We start from the raw sequence: 22,763 nt of genomic DNA, 5'->3' as shown, positions 1-22,763 counted from the left end.
CAAAATTCTTGCTCATGGCAGATTACAATATCTTAAAATAAACTAATGCAACAAAACAGTGTTGAGTATAATAAATCAAGAGACAAGTCTAAATAAAATTCAAATAGCAAAACCAGCAGCAGAAATTAATACTGCAATCCCAATCATGTCTGCTCAGAAGCACATCCTGTGAAATTCAATAGGTTTTACACCAGAGTTTTTCATATCTCTCTCCCAAAAGTCTTCACAATGTTTTGTCTTTACAGTTGTTCTATCAATTTGCCATGCTTCAAAATTATGAGTGTAGGATATAAAACTGGTTTGGGCAGAGGGTTGGCAGTACTTGTGAAATACATTGTTCCCTGAAGCTTTAGCTGTCTTTTATCTCATGCAGTAGACTGTCACATGTTTACCTACCTTATCCATTTACTTATTAAAATGATGGGCTTGGACATTTACTCTCGTATTAGGTATTAAGTTGTGTCCTTTTCCCTCTGCATATCATCCTTTCCTTTCAGTCCCCCACCTCACCTTACCTCACTTTACAACATTTCCGTAGCCTGTGTTTCCCCCTCGCCTTCACCTTAGAGATTACTGAATTCTAGGAGTGAGTGATGGGTTCTCTTTGAGGTGTTTGCAAAGAGGTCAGGAGTGGAAAGCAATATGAAAATTTAAGTTCTTATCAACATGGTATTGTTCTAAATTATGTTGTTCTTCCCCTTAATATATTCCATTTTCTTTTGCATTTGTCTCCGCTTCTCAGAGTGCTACATCTTTCTGTCTCTGTGTCGTTCTCCATTCAATCAATCATCCTCTTCACAGTGCTCTATCGCATCTTATTATTCTACCTGGATAGTGTTTTGCCTTTCTCCTATATGGAATCTTTGACACATACATTCACAAATATACAGTAATAATCCATCGCCAATTCAAAGTGACTTTGAACATTGACGAAAACACCAAAGCCTGGCAACTTGAAGCATCTATCTGCATTCTGAGGAAGCTAAAGTAATTTCCTGAGGACTAATGGAATTTCCATGAGTTGAAGAGGGCTTAGGCTTCATCCTAAGGTGGGGAAGGAAAAGAGATGTAAGTGGGAGTCTGTTAGACTTTAAGGGAGAGAGGGAGAAAGACTAGGGATGAGAACTTTCCTCAAGAGGCTTGTTGAATGTTTGATTCAAATACTTGAAATAACCTGGCAGCACCTGCCATCACTGCTGCTGTCTCCAAGCTTATTTTGAAGAAGGATTATGTAGAAGAAGCTCACTCAGCAGCAGTGGGTTTCCCTGTATACCTGTAGGACCATCTTTTCTCACCAAGGAGTGGAACTGCAAACTCTAGAATAGAACAGGAAATTAACACTGACATCTTCTCAAAGAACAACAACAACAGTGGGTGGTGGTTTCCCACTGAGGATCCCGGGGCTTGTAGTTCCTGTGCCAGTTCTTGGAATGAAAATGCACTATGGCAGGTGTGTGGGGGTCACATCTGCCTCTACCTTCCCACTCCCCAAAATATAGTGGGCAGGTTGACTTTGGGAAAGAGAGAAGAGAAATGACAGTAATAGGGATGGGAGAGAAATTGGGTTCAGTTCGCATTTGTAATTCAAACTTCCTGAAACAATATGGGCATTGAAGTGCAAATTATCCTTTGACTTTCATAAGTGTGATACAGTTCTCCAACCAAATAATGTGAACAAAAAGATGTGTGTTGGGGAAAATGTACATAGTAATCCATATATTAGTGAAAATAACATATAATGCTTTATATTAGGGGACTTTGCTTGCAAAAATGTGATATAAAAAAGTGTATTGGGAGATGTTTGCACTAAAATTATTAAAAATTCAAGCCACAACTACAATTTCCTTTACACCCATGGTTCGAACACTTCCATGCCTGATGTCATATGAGACAAACCTAGGAACATGCCAGTAAAGTCTCTACAGGTTATGTCTCCTAGTGTGCAAGACTCCATAGCAAATCCACATAGCTTTGCAGGGTCTAAGCTCATGATGTGCCAAGAATCATGGATTTACTATTATCATCCTAGGAGTAATCAGAAGTCCTAAAATGCTCCTATCATCCTCAGAATGATCAGATGCATTAAGCAACATTATCATTTGTAACTCAGAGAAGCATTTTTTAAGGGACCCTTGCTTGTCTGTCATATAAATGAAGTCTGCTATTTTTAAATCATAACACTACATCATTGAGAGCTATTAGTGTTTATGTTATTAATTGCTAAACACATCTGTGCCTTAACAGTGTGATGCCACTGTTGTTGCTTGCCTATTTTATTTATTCATTTAAAAAGACAGAAAGACACCTGTCTCGTTTTATTGCTATTAGATTTACTTGCAATACAAATAGTTCACAAACTGAGGTGATGCAAGCACTCAAAGTAATTTGTATGTGGAATGCTCAGGTTTGTGCAATGTTTATTTTTCTTCTTATAAACTGCATTCAGTTCCTTACTGAAAATAGCCTAGAAAATTATATATGTACAAACACTCACATATACTTTATCCCTTCACTTAACAATTTGTATACATTATTTACATTTTTCCAATACATATTGTCAGGCAGTCAGATATTTTTAATTAAAAAGTTGTTTTCATTTAAAACAAGTATTGACAAATTATGATTACACACTGAAGTAATATTGGCAACGTGCTTATAGCATGGGTCTCTGTGTTGCATTTTATAAACACATTTTTGGTCCAACTGCTTTTGAAGTAATTAAAGAGGCATGAATGAATATTAGAGCATTGCATCTGCTATGCTTGAGTGTTAGACCACTGCATCTACCATACTTTTTTTGCCTCTTATAAGGAGACCCAGCACCAGATTTTGGGGGTTGAGATCTGCTTGAAGATATGACACAGCATACGGCCAAGTTCATACACTCAGCAGAATCAAATGGGCAAGCTTTTCCTGGACTGTAGCATTTCAGATGACCAAGGAAAGTGAAAGAGTTCCACGCTTGAATATTTCCAACAGACAAAACATTTTACACATGGAAAGCTTTAGTGCCCTCCTCAAAGCGTCCCTTTTCTTGTGCAAGGTATTCTATATCCTAAAATAATGCAACCCCTCCCTTTCCCATTCTTCATACCACCACCAGATGCAGCGTAAAGTTGTATGTTCACACAGTCACTGAATTATTCTGGCTGCACAAAACTGTCTATCCCTTGTCTGAATGGAGGTACAGATCAGCATATATGTGTGTGTGTTCTATGACTCTTTCACATGCATTCAATCATAAGTCAGAACAACACTGTGCTTCCTATTTTCAAACTATCCAGTCAGAATTCTGTAAAGTCTCTATTCATGGTGACACCTTGATCCAGAAACTAGATTCATTTTGAATCAGGTTCAGAGACTCCAGATGTCCAGAATAATTCTGTTGTGAAGGGTGGGTACAACTGAAATCCATCACACAATATATTTGTCTATCTGTTTAAGCGTGTTCTCCCTCATGGAGATCACGTGTTGCGGTGGGGGCTGACGAGACACCTCACTGTTGCTGGGCAAAAGGTTTGGCCATCTTTTAAGCAGGGGCGGGCTGTTACTGGGGAAATTTATATGTTGCTGTTTATTGATTGACAGCCCTATTTGTTAAATACATTGCACGCAGCGACAAACTTCCTCTTTTCGCTGCGTGCTTCGGATCACCTGCCCTCCCTTCCCTAATGCTAGGCTGTTTACTTGACCTTGCTGTGCCTGTCATGGGGTCGTCTGCTTTAGGGCAGGGGCCCGGTAGGAATTTTGTCCATTTGGCTGATTGGCTGGTGCCATTTGGTTTTTGCCTACTGCGTAGCAAATCATCAAAACTTGTAGGGTTGCGGTTAGGCATTGGTTTGGAAATTGGTTGGTGGAGGGGTATGGATTTGGCTGTGCCTGCCCCTCCAAAATGCTGCTGCTGCTGCAAGGGTTTTCCATTAAAGGAACCCAGGGGCACCCCATGCTTTTGTCCGAAACCCCCTGGCAAGGGGCTAGGGCCACGCAAGCCCCTGGGAGCATTCTGGGGAGAGGTGAGGCATTGTTCCCAGTCCTGTCTCTCTCCCCAGGTGACTTACCCTTGCTAACTTCGCGGGGTGTGTGAATGTCAGAGCTGTCCCCGTGCGGGGTTAGTTAGTGCTACCAATGCCTAAGCAACCACTCACATTGCTGTAATTTGAATAAAGTTGTGGCCAAAATTATGCCAAAAACCTTAAACAAAATTAAGTGTTATTGTGTTTTTATTTGGGGTGTCTTGGGGACCTCGACAAGCAAGTATTGGCTCCAAAGAAGGCGACAAGCAGGTTTGTGGAAGATGGGTCCTGTTATAGGTAGATACTACTGCATGGAAAAGGCGGTCCAGTTTTGGCTGGGAAGTCCATGTCACTCAATGCTCGGGCAGACTCCAGTGAGAACTGCTGAGAGTTCCCCTATGCAATTGCCTCATTCAGTTTAGTTTGTTATGACTACCATCTCCCGTGTCATGGTTTGGCTCACCTAAATTCCAGTGAAAAAACATAGGACTGTGTATAAGTTCTACTTGGGGTACACTCACTGAAACAGACTTAAGTTTGTAGTAGCAGTAGCAGGGTTTTTTTCACCCTAAAGTCCCAGGGTGAGTACCTAAAAACAATGTAACACAAGTTAAAATCACAGTAATAAGGTGAGTCCCAAAAATATACATCTGAAGTTTTCAAAAGCCAGGGTTAAGGGATGCATCGTCAGCATTCATCAAAAGCTGTATAATGAAGATGCCAGATGCCTCTTTGCAGGAAGAGAGTTCCATAATTTACCCATGTTCATGCATTTCCATGGGTCTAATCTGAGTAAATTTAGACGTAACCCAAAATTTTTGGTGTCAAAATAAGTAATCTGAAGAATGTTTTGATGTTAGAGGGTACCGCTACTGAGAGCCCAATTGCCTCTATTGTGTGATTGACAGTAATGCCAACCCTACTACAAATGTCATGAAAGTGCAATGTAGTTTCAGGAATCTGATTAATTTAGAGAAAATTAGATTAGATTTAATATTCATACCACACTTTCTTAGGCAGCAATTCCAGCCCCACTTACATGAGAGTAAGCCTCATTGAACTCATTAGGGCTTGTTTCTGAGAACACATGGCTAAGATTGCACTGTTAGTATGTTAAAATTGTATGTGTCAAATACATTGCTAATTGGTATAAACATATTCACAGTAAATCCTTTTAAATAACCATGAGCAATCCTTTGCTCTGCTCACCTTAATAAACCCAAAACAAATAATTAGAAGCACAATTTACTTTTTTGTACCAAGAAAGCCTAATCACATGACTATGCAAACCATAATATCCCCAGTATTTGTTGCTGTTTTGCTAAGGGCTAATATAATGTTGTGTTCCTATCACTTCTCCTTTTAATTTTCTATCCCTTTGCAAAACGATTTTGTAATATTATTAAGGTAATTACATTAAGGTATGTAATACAGTTCCAGAGCAGTAAAAACATTTCCCCCCCCCATTTATTGAGCTAGTGGATAGTGAAAATATTTATATGCATAACATTATAGCCCATTGTAAATCTTTTGCATAATAAAACCTTTCCACGAGCTAAAAATATAAGCAGAAGTGAGAGAAGAGAAAAGTCAAGTATTTTTAGTCAAGTTTCTCCCGTTTTCTGGAGTCATTAGTTTTTAGCCCTTAAGAGGTCAACATTTAAAAATGTGCAATGTTGGTTAATCTGAGAAATAGCTAAGAATATATATATGTGTGTGTGTGTGTGTGTGTGTGTGTGTGTGTGTGTGTATATATATATATATATATATATATATATATATATATATATATATAGGATTTAATAAACATTGGAAAGATGATCATATCTAAAATGCAGGGGCACTAAAATCAAGGATGCATATCAAGGAAAGTAACCTTGGTCTAGGTTACAGTATGAATGCAGTACTGATGCTTCCTTGATGGATTAGAAAGAGGACAGCTGATTAGATAACAGATTAGAAAGAGAGAGATTATTGGCTGTGTCAACATTACTGTGCAACTGGGACTAAAGAGGTTTGGTGGAAGCATGTAACTTCCGTTTTTCTAGGAGGTCAATTCCAAAGAGTTCAAATGTGGCTTATGATTTTATCTTTTTTCCTGACTAAACTAACAGAGCAATCCCAAAGTAATATTATGCCTGGGAGTATGGGGGTGCATTGGTGTGGCAGCTGTTGAATCCAATAGGGTTCGGTTGATATTGTTATGGGTTGGGGGTCAGATTCCTCTAAATTCCTGGATGCCAGATCCTCCTCATAAAACCTGTAGTTAGTAAAAGTTAGAATTTATCCAGGTTTGATTAAACTTTGCCAAACACTGAAAGCCCTGGATTCAGTTATGCTAAGGAGCCAAGCCAGTTTTGCAGAGCTAACTGGATGGCCTATTACCAGGGGGCAAAGGCCAATAATGGTTTCTCCATCAAGGAAACCATCAGAGAACAAGACTGCCAGGCAAGGGGGAGTGGGGCTGGTGGGTAGAGGCAGGGGGCTGGGTGCTATAGGGCAGAGGCGGAGATCAGGTTTAGGGTTTCAACTTTGAATGATGCAGGTTGGTGGGAGGCCCTTGGAGAGAGAAAGAGAAAGGGAAGGGACAGAACTCCAAGTAAGTGGGAATAATAATAATAATAATAATAATAATAATAATAATAATAATAATATTTTATACCCCAGGTTTCCCCAGGCTAGAACTAAGAGACAAAGAAGATGGCTTTTTGTTGTCCATTGCATCCAATGTTGCCCATTAGGAGGAAGCCGGACACTCCTGGGACATGAATGCTCTGCAATCACTCCATCTAGGTGCAGGTTGTGTAGATATGTTTAAATAAAACCACATATCATAAGGACACCACAGTCTCTGTTGTGCCTCATTGTCCCAAAAAGGAACACCAACCCCGGCAAGCACATCTGCAACCACTCAGGGAGATTGGGATGGCATGTAACAATAGTTTGCCCCAGCTTTCTTCAGGAATTTGATTGGTTAGTGGTGTGAAAAGATACTAGGCAGGATAAATTCTGTGAAATATTCTTTGAGAAAGAGTTTGGTTAAATAAGGTGATGAGTCCCCCTCCCCAACTGATTTCTTCTTCTTCAAAATTATCATGCAGCCACTCAAAGCAAGATTAAGATGCAATAGAGCCCGCCAACCCTGCAATGTTTATGATGGAGCATGGTGTGTGTGACTAGAATGTCCATCATTCCTTCTTAACTGTTTACTTCTTTGGAAGCGCATTTCAGTAGACTTAGGGTGCTTCCAGAAACTGTTGATGCTTTGCAGGTAGGGTGCTGTCTTATACCAGCAAATTCAGATTGTTCAGTTAAATGTGGATTTAGTGCTTTTGCTCAAAAAGCCTGCTTTCCGCCCCCTTTAAAAATAGATCATTTTGCAGCAAGGAAATCCCACTAGAAAATGTGGGATAATGATTGCTTGACATAATGTTGAATAATTTTCCTTCAAAGAAACCAGAATGAATGCTCAGTGGGTGCTATATAACCTTCCAGAAAACTTTGTACAAACAAATCAGGATGAATGCTCAATAAATAGGTAGCAAGCTTGGACATAAACTGAATCATTTTCTCCTGAAGGAAACTATTTTTATCATTCCAAGTTTTATTCCTGCCCATGACAATTTCATAATCCTCTAGCCTAGAAAACCTACCAGTGGAAGCTTGGACCCATTCTGAAACAAGAAAAATGAATTTGCCTGTTAAAATGAAAAGGGCTGCACAGATAAAGGATGGAAAGTCCCTATTCAATTGTGAGCAGTTTATTCATCTGCTAATGAAGTCTTCAATGATAATCTCAGAAGCAAGCATGCAAGCAATATGAGAGGCGTCTGATTCATATTCAGGACGTTGCATGCTTTTCCATGTGGAAGGCTTTGCAAGATTAATGCTCCACACTGATCTGTTTACTTGTTTGATCATATTCACAGTTGAATGCAGCCATGCAGATGTGAAGACTAACAGATGAAATGTTTGTAAGGAAACATTACTGTCTATGCTGCACTAATTGTTCACATACGAAGCAAAGTGGAAAATGGAAACATTACGTTCACAGCAAACAAAAGAAAATTCAACATTTGAGGTTATGAGAAATTGTAAGTTACATGTGATACCTGCTCTTGCAGGTATGGGTTCTTGCAGATTTATTGCTCAGTTCCCTGGACTTTGTCACCTCCACACTGCAACCAGCCAAGCAGCAACTCCTTCCACAAAGAAGTTAACTAAGGCCTAGAGAGGTGACCAACAACTTCACACCAACCAATTGTGAACAGTGGTGGCACTGAGGTAGTTGACGAACAGAAACTGCAGGGGCTGTGAAGCAACTGAAGAGAGAGGGAATTCCCACCCTAACTTCAAATGCTACAAAGTAAGAGTGGGACCTTTTCAGCACTGTACAAGCATATGGTTACTGGATGGATGGATGCACCAGGCATGACTTTTCTGAAATCAACAGGGGTGACTGTCCAGACAGGAAATATACATGTGGTGGAGAATTCTAGACATTACAGCTCTTACAGAGCAGCTGCTACAAGGAGGCCAGCACCTCTCACTCATCTGCCTTAGTTACCTAAGTTGGTAAAGTATGATTAACCCTACAATAATTAGAGGTATGCCATGCTGGCAAACAGTCATTTTGGATTCCGTAAAGGAAAGCCAAACTTCATCTGCCTTTCTGAACTATTTATTTGTTGCAAAGTGTGTGCAACGCCAGCCATACAGATATAATTGTAAGGCCACAAAGATGTGTTGAAATAAGTTGTTCCGTGAATTACGTTAGTAATCAAAATCTAAGAAAATAAATAAATAAAAAAAGATAAAAAAGATAAATAATTTGATAATATAATCACTAATATAACTGTACAGATGTTTATTGTTTAAATGAATGCATATATCAAGTGTAACCCCCCCCCCAGAACTAAAAGGTATTGTGTGTGTGTTTCAGAATGATGGCCACTTTCTTTCATGTTGCAGCACTACGAGTTGTTAAGTGTTATTGGCAATAATGTCATCCTTCCCAGGCTCTTAGTTGAATATTGAGGATGATTTTGGATAGCATGAGATAGATGGGGTAGTTATGAGGACGTGATCTGTGTAAATAACAGAAATCTCTACCCTCTGGTGAATGAGTAGCAGCTGTTCCAGCCTGCCAGGTAAAACTAATTAAAATATTTTACAAGAAGTGAACTTTTGCATATAATTAATAGTGTTTACAAAAATAAAGATAAATCAATGAATTCCTGGTGGTGTTAAGGGGGAAAGAAACAACAACAAAAAAGTGACTTCAGATTTGTATTTACAGAATATTAAGCCTCATTCATAAGCCATTCATCTGAATAGTGGTTCCCTCTGTCTCATTCAGATCCACAATACACATGAGAGGGGCCTGGTGCAGAAAAAATTCTGGCAATTTCCTAAAGTATGTGATGTGTCTGTTACTCGGTATTTTAGGTATCAAGACAAGATCTGCATGGCTGAAGTTCTATAGATGGCATATCACATAGTTGTATTGATCACATGGCTAATGAAGTCATCCAAATATGCCAAAAGAGATGAAATGTTGGCTGAGCCAAGACTCTGCTATGTCCAGCCTACAAAAGCGCTCACCTGAAGGAACTTGGCACATCTTATACACAAAGCATGGAAAGATCTCTCTAAAATAAAAATCCTCTAAGCTATGTCTCAGTGGAAGGTCAGTGTCACAAGGCCTTAATGGACTCCATTTATCACCCAAGGTAAAGGGCACCCATTTGGGAATGATATGTCATTAAGTCATGTGGCAGAACTTCTAGTCATGTGGGGTTATCTTTGAGCCTCAGTTTAACAGCTGTCTTGGAGAAGTTCAACAAGGGGAGAAAGGCATGTATATTAGTAAAACACATTTAATTATAGGCACAAAATGGCCACCAACTCCACATTCACATCTGGGGGATGGGGAAGTAGTACACCATCCTAAATGCACACCTACGTGCAGAGGAAGGAAATATCTGTGAAATGGTAAGTCATTCCTGCAGTGGGAGATGGCAGTCTTGTTGGACAGACTAGCACTGGCCTTTACAAAGCTGCTCTTCTATAGGAAAAATGACAGAACCAGGCATGCAAACTAAGTCTTAACACTGCGGTGTACACATTTTGGAAGCGTTCGGTACAGCACTCCTGGGATCACACAATTTCAAAATGTAGGTAGGAAATAATGAGAATGCTCCTTCAATCTGCTTGACAAACTAGCTTTCTACAGGCAGAAAGGTTTTAGCATTTGTTCCCCTTCCCCCATGGAGGAAAAATAAACACTCAGACATGTAGTCTGCCATTTGCTTTCTGAAATGGTTCAGTCCCGCAAGCACTGTAGCACATGTCTTTTTTGCTTAACAGGTTGATTGGAGATTACTTCTAATCTCCATATGCAGTTTTACCAGTCCCGTCCCTCCAGAGTGCACAAATGCAAGACATCTTCACCACAAATGACAAGTGAAGATGTTACTCCATCTGAATTTTGAGAGGTTTCACCAAAGGATTGAACAGATGATTTCCCCCCGTTGCAGATCAGTCTCTTACACACCTTCAGCTAGAAATGCAAGTTTTCTTATGGGCAAAATAATGTAATGAGAAGAAACTGCTAACCTATCCCTGGGCCCTTGCTTAACAAGCCAGAGGTTAGCTTTATTATTCAGGGTGGTCCATTCTTGAAAGTGACTTATGAATTTTATAACACCCCGCCAAAGCATTCAAGCACTGCTGTAGCAGTGAATTAGCAGGCTTGGTCAAAATGCCCAATAAATATTTCAGACAATTGCATATATCCTCATTTCTTTATCCAAGAGTTGGCTGTTGTGTTCTGGAGCGATTTCCAGCCCTGTTCCTTGTCTACAGCATATATTTAAAATCCAGTCTGGTGGAATGTAAGCTGCTATCAATATTCAAGAAAGGGGTTAGCAAGCAGGTTATAGAATGGAAAACAACTATTCATAAATAAGCTCTCAGAAAACACAGAGAAATTTGATAGGCGGTTGATAGCAAACAGAAGAAACAGTTCTTCTTTGACAATTGAGCTGGGGAGTACAATAGCAGATAGGCATTAAACTGACTCCCTCGGCAATCTGGGATGCAACTCCTGTTTGTGAACATGGCCGCTATAACAATATGTTTTGGGGTTTTATCCTATTGTCACAGAGGAATACTAGTAAACTTTGAGCTATGCAGATCAGTGTTCAGCTTGCAATGATTATTGTTACAAGTGGGAATTCACACAAAACTTTCAGATTTCCCCCTCCCTCGTTAATCTATATAGCCTGTTCATTTCGAGAGCTGCTGCACTGACAGCAAATAAAACAACAACGTTTTATTTATATCTAGCTCATCTACTCAGCATACAACATAATCATAAAACCATATAAGATGGAAAAACCCTGTTTTCCTGAGGTACAATGTTACTGTTAGAGTGTTGCCTTGATTCAAACACCGATGGGTATGTAAACTGTTGCCTGCGTGAAAGAAAAACCTTGTATTTTACCCCTGGCTGGAGCCAGCGAGATGCTTCTAGAGGTGTGCATCTGCTCTATATGAACCATGAATCATGAGCAGAAGCAGGAGAGAACTATGGTGGATCTCAGCAAAGTAAAGAGGAGCTCCCAAGAGGTATGACAGCACAGCAAAAGGGATCACATACAGTGCTTTGTTGCACTTCATAATTCAACTTACCTATATATATTTAAGAAGCCTTCCTGAGATACATATATCAATCAATCAGTTTATTACAGTCAAACACCAGCAGTTAAGATGCATATAATATCTTGCCATGTCTTGTTCTCTAATCATGAGGGAAAGGTCAGGCTGGGGTGGGATAAATGTTGGGCTTTCTGTACAGGAAATTTACAGTGCTTAAAGGAAATGTCTGCTGAGCAGGAGATAAAAGGATGTCCTGCTTTCAATCAGAGGGGAAGGTTTACTGTGGTTCTCCAATCACAGCTGTTTTGGGGAAGGATAAATAAATATGGAAACAACCCAATGAAGGAAAGTGATTCCCTTTTACTGCTTCCCACCACAACAGCCGCACAGCAGGGGCAAAGGAGAGAAAGAAGTGTTTTTCCTCTCCTCTCCACTGCCCCTTCATAATGGTGGATTGGGCCACATTCAGATTTGTAATCAGCAAAATTTTGCAACTCCAATTTACCTGAACATACTTTGTATGGCAAGTGGATTCATACCGACATTTAGACACTGCTTAAATAAAGATATCATTTCTGCTTCATTAAATAGTACAAGCTTTTCCTATAGCAATTTAGGCTTGTTAGTTCCCTTCTGCTTTCTTGTAATAAAAGTTATTACTTAGGGAAGATTTTTTTAAAAGAAGGTACTGTACTTGAAAATGACAACGGCAGATATGGATTTTAAATGCACCTTAAGGGTGCTTATCTTCTAAAGTGTCTAGATAAAGTCAATTAATGTTAATGTATTGGTACAAAAGTAAATGGATTTCAATAGAAATCCCTTATGTTCCGATTCATCTGGTTTATTATTAAAATATTTGTTATTCATAGTTTCTTACAGCATGTGTGTAAAATCATTGGCAGCACTTATCTCACCGAAGTCTAAAACATCCTTCTGAGAAAGATCAATTATTTCTACTTTATAGACAGCAAAGTGAGGCTGAAAGTCTTAGGCCACACTGTGAGTCTGTGGGGAAATTTGAATTCAGGTCCCAAGTGCCCAAATCTCTTTACATTCAAGACTCAACTTGCTCGGAAAATGCCAATATAGGCATCTGAGCACATTCAGTTCCTGTTTATCTCCACTCATTGACCTTAAACCTTCTAACATCCTCATTGCAGTTGTCAGAGATGTTCACTTTGGGGAGGGACATCAGGTTCAGTTGCAATTGTTCCGCTTCCATGTTCCTGCCAGGCTCCTCCTTTATGCTGTTCACATGTTGGGTAAAATTCTGAAAGGGGAAAGCCTGCTGAATGTGCTTTGACTCAATCCTTGAACTAGAACCCAGAGGGTGGAATTCAACACAGTGCTAAGGAGATTAGTTCCATCACTGCATGCATTTCTGTTGGCCTGATGGAACTCTCTCTCCTTCCCCCTGCCTCACTCATGATGTTCTGGGTCCCCCCCCCCAACCTTTCAGAGGAAATTTGAGGGAGGTGTGGGGGCACATTGGGGAGGAGAGGGGAGAAATCCCTGATGTGCCAGTGGGAGTCATTTTATTGGCTTTTGCTAATAAAACCCAGTAGTTGACTTCACGGGAGTAAATTAATTCCTAGAAAGTATTCTTAGAGACAGATAGGGAAAAATGATATCCCTCTGTCCTTGGTATACAGTAATTTTCCGCAGTTTTTAATGCCAATAGTGATGAGAGAATCAGGCAAGGTTCAGGGGATGGGGAACAAGTTCAAATTCTCAGTTGAATCTGCAGCTCCCTTTGGCTCATTTTCTTTTAATCCAACCTACCTCAGAGGGTTGCCGAGGAAACAAAAACTGGGAGGCAGGAACATGTCCTGTGTGCTGCATTGAGCTTCTTGGATGGAAGGAGGAATACCAGTATAATAAATAAGTAATAAAGACGTGCAAAGATTTGTCGGTCAGTCCACTGCAAGAGTGAGTTTTAATAGGACTCTTCTGAAGTGGTCTAGTTTATTCTTAGCAAGAATATCCCCAAGGGCCCTATGACGACATATCATAGTCCTGGACATTTCTGTTTCCCACAGGGTTTTATATCTGTTCAACTTGTACAGGAGGCTACTGGGCAACACTATACAGAGATATGTTTGTTGCCAAAAATATAGAAATGACAAGTAGGACCTGCAACAAGATTTTTCAATCTGGAATGCTCCTGTTCCAGGCTACTCCATTTAAACCTTCTCCCCATTTCAGTCTCCAACCTTGGCAACAGAATGTCAGGACTCTGTGGCCATGGAGCACGCTCAGTCTTACCTAGGCTGTTTTGGCCCCTCCCTCCCATACAGATGGGTTCTGCATCCCACCCACTTGTGCTTGTGTGTTTCTGCAAACAATGGTTCCGATTCTTCTTTATTCTGAATGGATGGTGGGGTTTTTTGGCTGCTTAAAGACTGGTACATGGAGAATTATTTTGCTATTAGTGTATGTGACGTTCAGGCACACCCCTCATTTTCATTTAGCCCAAATCTTTCTTTGTTGGTGCTTATTTATTTATTATTGTTTTATTTCTGTGCCACCCTTTAATGTAATTCTCAGGGCAATTTACAATAAAATTCAGTTAAAAGTACAATTTATATTTCAAAAGACCCTATAAAACAACAATTAATAAGGCAGTAAAACTCAAGCAGCATAAAACAGTTTTTAAAAAGGCCATAAAAGATTTAAAGTCTTTTTTCCCTCATGAGCAAGCCCAGTAAACAAAGAACAGTTATGAAGGTAGAAAGCCATCCTGTGTGGCTATCTAGTGTATTGCATAGTGTCACATGAACTGCTGGGCAGAAGTCTTGGGTATGTGTTCAGTGCAAAGGACTTTTGGCTCTCATTGAATATTTGTTCCCTTGAGCTGAGCTGAGGAAGGCAGAGAGGATTCCAACTATGGAGGCATGATAGCAGTGTCCCAATTTCTGGATGACAAATCCTGGTCTCTCCTGGAGAATGAGGGCCCTTGGGATGGAGGACATTTCTCCGAGGAAGAGAGAAATTATCTCTTGGAAGTACCCATTCACTGCAGGATGAGCTGATATCTTCTTGTACCTACATAGACCACCTGAGATGGATTGTGTGGTATTTCTAGTAGTAGACAGTTATGTAATTAGAAACAAAGAATTGAGTTTGTTTCATTTGAAATGATTTTTTGATTGAGTTTTCAAGAATAAATATGTAAGCAAGGAAAGTTATGTGTTCAGTAAAGTATGTTGATACAGTTGTATTTCACTATTGTAGTTCCCTCACTCAGCAAACATACACAGAACTAGGTTTGGAATTACTGTATAGACTTCATGGTGACTTGATTGTATTAATTGAACATAGTCATTGTGGCTACTAGCCACTGAGGCTAGTAGTACCCTCCATGAATTTTTCTAATCTTATTGTAAAGCCATCCACATTAAAGGTGCGCAATTCCAACAACACTGTTCACCATACCTCTAAAATGATGCAATTATTTCAGTCATAGAATCTTTCTAAGTCCAACTCTCTGAGACTGTGAAAATGTATCCATATCTGTTCTGAGAGCTATAGCTCAGTCAGTAGAGCATGAGACTCTTAATCTCAGAGTTGTGGGTTTGAGTCTCATGTTGGACAAAAGATTCCTGCATTGCTGGAGTTTGGGCTAGACAACCCTTGTTGTCCCTATAAATCCATGATTCTATGATTCATGGAACTTATCTGTTCATCAGTCTACATCCATGCCCATGTTGCATCAGATGCATTTCAGCAACTTAGTCAATGGAGTTGGCATCAGGTTCTTGCAGCTTAAAGGACAATGGTCCCATTTTATAAATGCAGTAGCTTGCAGAGCTAAAACCCCTGGCTCAAAATGACAGAATAGGCTCATACCCAGAGCTTCTAATTTCCTCATCTGATTCAACATTTTTGCATTTCCATCTTGCTTTGTTCATTGGCAATTGATTGCTACTGAATACATAAGCCAGCACTAATTATGTTGACAGTTCCTTCCCAAAATATGAATACATGATCTGTGACATATGGTTGTTCATTTGGAGAGCAGTTTCCAATGATCCCTCCTTGCATTATGTATATTTTCATTCTGAACAACATATTTTCCATAACAGCAGGCAAGCCATTTAGTCATAAACAATGATAATTTGTAGTAATGAGGCATTTTCAAGGGAAGAAAACCAAGGTAGAAGTGACTTACGCAGAAGCCAGCAGAACTGGTTGATTCCAGTTTAGTCTTCCCCAAAAGGTGTGCACTGTAGTGGTAAAAGTAGTATTGTGATATGGGTGTATCATCTTTGATTGGATAGGCTAAGTATTTCTTCTGCATCGTTACTCAAGTTGCCTTTTAGCAGGTCAATAATTAGAAATTTTGCACATAAACAATGGAGAAGAGTCACATTTTTACGCAATTTCAAAATTTCTACACTTGTAAAGTACAGTAGTTTGTAAGGTTACAATTTGGTACCTCTGATTAAAGATAGTTATTTTTTACTATTCTGTAAAACATGTGTGCAGAAGCCATGGCCTTCCAGATGTTGCTGAAGTCCAACTTCCATCAACCCAGCAGGCATGGCCAGGGATGATGGGAGTTGTAGTTCAGCAGCATCCGGAAGGCCAAAGATCCTCTACTTGCTGTGAAATGTACACATTGTCTACTTTTATTTCTCTCAACCAAAAATTGAGTGAGAGGAGTTGGAGATGCTTACAAATGCAAAGTTTAAACTTGGTAGCAATCATCAGGTTTTGCTACTTCCTCTGCTATAGTAGCATAGTGCTAGAAGTTGGATAGTAGTTGGATAGTAGTAGTGCTAGAAGATGCTGATTAGCAATATCTGGCAGTCAATCACTTTGTAAGCACTTCTTCTCATTCCTTCCCTGATGTTGCACAGAACACATGTGTAGAACCATCTGAGCCAATGCTGCCTATCTGGTATCATCCAGTCAACACTTAGGAATATAGGACATGTTGTCAGCCTTAGGTGCTTTCTATTATCCTTTCACCAGGCATTAATCTTATTTGCCATGTCAACGAAGATCCACTGTACTTTCGAATGTGTTAAACAGCACAGCTTGCCACAAACTCAGAATTCAATGAGACTCACTCCCAGATAAGGATCATAAGATTGCAGCCTAAGGCTTCAGTCCTTAAGACACTTTGCTGAAAATAACCCCCCTGACCTTGCACCTCCCTGCTGCAATCTTATGCATAGTCACTTGAGAGCAAGTCCCATTAAGCTTGATGGGCATACTTCCAAGAATGTGTGTGCAGGACTGAACTGTATTTCAAAGATAGCGGCCAGGATCTGAAGTACCATGCAACAGGACTTGTTTCGCCCCATGTGTGGCTTCAAGGCTGCTTTTTAAGACTGGGACCTGGAAGAACAGTATGCCTTTTTGGTAGGACTGGGATGGTCATCAGATTGACTCAGGATTCCCCCTGCAACTGTTTCCAGCCACTATCAGGAGAAATTCAAAAACTAAATAACAAAACATCCACACCCCAACCTAATGCAATAAGAACTTCAGAAGGCTTGCCCATCCCTACCGTAAGGGCAAATTTCCACATCTGTGTCTCAAATTGTGTCCTGCAGTGCAGTGTTCTTCTGCACATAGCTGCCAACAAGACACTTTTAAATTCCATTTTTAAATATGCAGAATGAATACCAAAAAAAAAGGCATCATGCCTCGCTTTGCAGCAGAAGTTCAGCTTTGATTCAGTGAAGAGCTGGAGTGTTACAGCTATGAATATGACAGTAAATAAAACATCTAGTTGGTATAGCAACCTTAAACACTTGAAAAGAAAAATGCCTCCACCCATCTGTCCTTCTGAGGGAAAGCTCTTCACAACAGAGCTTCTATCACCAATGATTACAAGAAGTTTCTATGCAGGAGGCCTTGGTGTGCAAAAGCACAAGATCCAACGAAAGATTTTGAACTTCAGTTTTAGTGATTTCATGATTCTGACTCAGGAAAAGTAGGCACCACAGACATGCCTGAAAGAAGTGCTAAAGCAATGATAAAAAAGCATGCAAACTCAACGAACCTATGGCAATTGCAGTGACACCCTCTAGCAACAAACTATTAATTAGAATTATGAGCTTGTCAACCTTGCTTCAGAATGCAACCAGTTCCGCAAGCCAAGCCGACCTTTACTGAGAACTGCGCAACTGACTTAAGAAGAACTTGGTGGTGGGAAGTGAATCAAAGTATAAAAAAGGAAGAAGCTATTTGACCATTCGGAAATTGGTTTCAAATTGCATGGATCCACCGAACTTACATTTTCAAAGTTACCATGTGGGGGAGGGGTAGTGAGGGGCAAGTTCAGTCACCTTCCAGCCAGTGGAATGTGAATCCTGTGGAGTTGTTTTTATCCATAGAGACTCCCTGTGGTTTTTTAAACCTTTTCCCTGAAAGCAATGGCAATGGCACTACTCTTGACATAGTGCCACTGCCATTGCCTTCTGGGGTGGGGAAACAGTGGATTAGAGACAGCCATAGCCACTTTCCCCCACAGGAGAACAAGTGAGAGAAGGAGCAACCAGCAAACAGATAAGCTAGACAACTTAAGAGAGAGACAAGGGAAGCATCAGTGTTCCACCACTGCCACTAAAAACTTCCACTATTAAGGTGGCTGTTTCAGCCAGGGTGGGTACTATCTATTCCAAATGGCAGTGGCTGTCCAGGGTCTAAGGAAGAGATCTTTCACAGTACATGCTGTTAGGATATTTCCGTTCCACCTTAAAAGGGAGCAGGCTTTGGGAGTCACAGAGTCTGCGCATGTCCTGTTCACAGGATGTTTATGTTCTGATGTTTCCTTTCAATTTCGTCAGTCGGGTCGAAGACACTGACTCAGAACGGTCATGTTTTTCCTTTGTTCTGTTCAACGCTAAATAAAGTCTGTAAAATATGCTCTTCTGCGGTGCAAGCTTTCTGCTGTGTTTCTGCTGATAAAGAACTGTGTGCACAAGCTCTGGAATGTGGCAATCTATTTCCAGACCGGCTTCATGTTGCTAACTGCTGGATCTGCCTGTCTACGGGAGATCGATGGACGTCCGGCATCACGGCTTGGGCCATGATGGACTATATCTCCCTGGCAGTTTCCCAACACATGCAACCTAAAGCTTTTATAACTAGTGATGCCAGACATTGAAATTGGTACCTTCTGTACACAGAACACATTATCTACCCCTAAGCTACAGTCACAATGGAGATTTCAAAGAAAGGGGGCATTAAGCTTCAACTCCACTTATTTTCAAGTATTTTGATTTGGAGTATGAAGTTCACTAAACAGGAATGCAAAAACTGAAATACTGTTCCTGCATTAATTCAAAAATGCTAATGAAATATTGTCACTATTTATTCATGCATCCTATTTATAGGTTGTCCCACAACAAAAAGTTATCTGGGTGGCTTACAGAGTAAAACAGTAAGATTAGAAAACCATGTTACAATAAAACACAGCAAACAAAACACACCAATTAAGATCAAGGCAGATAAATTAAAAGCAGGGAACAGAGGAATGAAACAACAACAATGCAGCTAAAACAATATTAAGACCCACAGCATAATTTAAAAGGCCTGGAAAAATAAGAAGGCCTTTGCCAGGTGCAAAACTGATATAAAAGAGGATGGCATGCAATACTTTCTGGGTAAAAAATTGTGCAGTCTTTCATCCCTGTTCTGGGCCAAATGAAATGCATTGCAGTACTCAAAAAGTGGCAGATTATCGGGGAATTGATCATTGAAGCTAGACTATCAATGTGCCAGTAGGGTCATAAGAACATAAGGAAAGCCCACACCAAAGGCCTATCTTGTCTAGCGTCCTTGTCCCACAATGGGCAGCCAGAGGCCCACAAGAAGCCTGCAATCAGGACTGGGTGCAACAGCATTTTCCCCACTTGAGATTCCGAGCAACTAGTATTCCAGCAGTGGAGGTAGGCAAAGCCATTGTGCCTAGTAGCCACTGACAGTCTTATCCTCCATGAATTTTTCTAATCCACGTTTGGTGGCCATCACTACACTGTGCACGTGCAAATTCTGTAGTTTAACTAAGTGTGACAAAGTACTTTATTTCATCTCTGCTGAATCTTCTCAAATTCAGCTTTGCTGGATGACCTCAAGTTCTAAAGTCATGACAGAAGGAACAAATATTCTCACTATCCCCTGCCTGCACACCATACATAATCTTACACATTCCTATCCTCAAATGGAAGAATATTTTTTAACTGTAACTGCTTTATAAAAATTGCAACTGTTTTAGAATGTTTGCAGCCCATAAAGTACTAGGAAAAAAGGTATGCCTACACTTACTCAAGTTAATTTACTGGCAAACCATGTTAGTTATGTATCAAGCCACCTGAATTTTGTTTTTGTTTTTTTTCTTATCTATGTTTTGGAAATCTTCCTGCTTTTTAAAAATGTGAACTACAGGATGGGGCGGAGGAGAGACATACAGACAAATATAACCATTATTTCTTAAAAGTCAACAGGATGATTCATCAGATATATCTGAATGAAACGGCCCACTCAGCTTCTAATGAGTCTGTGGCTTCAGGGTCAAGGAGGATCAGGCGTCTGCACTGTATCTATTTTTACATTGGTTTTAAAGTGTTTTAGTTTGCTTTTGTCATTAAAGCACAGGCCTCTGCCTGGAAAGAGCAGGGCAAAGGATAAGCGTGGATAAGCTCTGGCACTCTAGCCAGTATACCTGTGAGGCTGTGGCTGCATGGGTTTATATTCTCTGGTATTCTTTGCTTTATCTGAGGCTCACGTATTGTTCAGGAATAGTCCATGAGATACAGAAACTGAAACCTATGCACAGACTGTGCTCGTCAGCCCCCTACAATAAAAGACTAAGACCAGGGGTAGTTAATGCGGTGGCCTCCAAACGTTGTTGGACTCCGCCTCCCATCAGCAGCAGCTAGCCTGGTTGATAGTTTGGATTTGGATTTGGATTTGATATCCCGCTTTATCACTACCCAAAGGAGTCTCAAAGTGGCTAACATTTTCCTTTCCCTTCCTCCCCCACAACAAACACTCTGTGAGGTGAATGGGGCTGAGAGACTTCAAAGAAGTGTGACTGGCCCAAGGTCACCCAGCAGCTGCATGTGGAGGAGCGGAGACGTGAACCCAGTTCCCCAGATTATGAGTCTATTGCTCTTAACCACTACACCACACCACACTGGTCAGGTATGATGGGCGACAACATCTGGAGGGTTTGCAATTGGGGCTGAACTTCTTGAAAACCCTGGTTCCTGCCTTCTCCCCCATGCTGCCGCCTGCACTCGGCTTCCTCCTCCTATTCCTCTACTGCCAGGGCTGCTCCAGACCTGAGTCCGGGCTGCAGGGCAGAGCGGAACACAGTGAAGCCATGGCTGGCCTCCGGGCAGTGGTCGTGTCATCTGGAGGGTACTATGTCGGCTACTGCTGGGCTAGGCAACAGGCATAAGAAGTCCACAAGAAAGAAGTTCTGGCTGTGGGTGTAAAACCCAGCAGGATTATCCAGCAGCCTTGGAAACCCTTTGAAAAGCTGCTGCTCTGCCTGCAGCTGACGTTCATACATTATCTCTGGCAGCCAGGATGATTTCATCTGTCTGTATCAGTTAAAGAGAAACAGAAATGCTGATCCGCAGTCACCCGAGTCAGGTTCCATCCAAACCAATCATAGTGGGCCAGAGGAGATTGTAAAAGTACCTGTGTAGAAGTGAGGTGGCACTGAAGTGTTTGCCAGGAGGCAAGGCAGGGGAGATTTTGTAGGTTCAGAGCATCATTAGCTTGCTGACTCACTGCTGCACTGCCAATACATCTGTTTTAGTCTAGGTAGACTACACTTCTGACCGAGTGTAGAAGGAACATGCCCTCCCTTCAAGGTCATGTCGCCATCTTCATTTCTGCAAGCTTATCTTTCCCTGCTGTATCCCATCATGTATTGTTCTCAGTGTCTATAACTTTGGGAGAAAGAAGAGGAGCATATTTGCATTATAAAAGGTATTGATTAAAGTACTGCTGGCTGTGAGTGCAACAGTGCTCTCTCCAAATATCAATATCAAGTGATGGTCTCCTCATGACGCCATAGATCACTGAGAGTTCAGAACCAGAAGATTCAAATAAAGATTCCTGAGTGTTTGCCAGAACAGTTAAGAGCATCTCCCACCGGGTTCCCCACAAGATTCTAGAACAGCAACAATGATGAAGTGCAGCAACAAGACATAGGCAGCAACAAGAAGAGCAAAACAGACTCACTAGTTCAGAGGTGGGGGACTGCAGCCTTAGCACTGAATGATGCCCTCCAATCTGCCCTATTCACCCTTCAGGGCTCCCCTTGAATCACAGCCCTCTCATCTGGCCACAACCTTCAGTGACTCTGTTCCCTGTGCTCTTCAAGTGATTTTATGAGGCTAGAATGTAACATTGGAAGGTGATTATGTCTCTTGTTTTGCTGGATTGAAGATGGATATCTACATAGCTGGAATGTAGTCTACTGCACAGAGGTAAGAATCACATCCGTTGCCTCACTCAGTCACATCCATTTTGCCTCTGGTCTCAACCACCACGGCCAAGTGACTCCCAGAAGGAATGCAGCCTTCAGAATGAAATAGTTCACTTCTCCCTGTAGTCTTCTGGGTGGTAAATAGCACAAAACATTAATGTATATGAAACTTTCTACCGTGCCAAAAAGTCCAGCTGACGCTTTCCAAGGGACATTTAGGGGAAGAACAAATAGAGAAACTTGGTGCAATGTTGTGGGCAGGGATACTTGTGCTTCAGGGTACAAGCGGCAGAGTCTTGTCTCACCTCTTTGTTGTTCTTATTGAAGGAGGAATTTTGTCCCCACTGGTGGTGGCGACACCCCCAGGATGGTCTGGCAAACATTTTCCCCAAATACATCTCTGGAAGAAGGCAGTACTGGTATTGTTGCATCCTTTGCCTCACTCCCATTTTGCCACCCTGGGTTCCTTGGGGGAGGAAATGCAAATGTTGTTGCACATTTACATCATGGTTGTTATATTTTAATGGGGTTGCATTGTTCTGTATTTTTAGTTATATTGTGTTCCAACAATGTTGTGCAGTTGGATTATATTTCTGTACACCACTTATAAGCCATCTGGGCAT

This window comes from Podarcis vaucheri, assembly GCF_965113315.1.
Source record: "Podarcis vaucheri genome assembly, chromosome: 5".
In the NCBI taxonomy this organism is placed as follows: Eukaryota; Metazoa; Chordata; class Lepidosauria; order Squamata; family Lacertidae; genus Podarcis; species Podarcis vaucheri.
Note: the sequence above shows the minus strand (reverse complement) of the source record.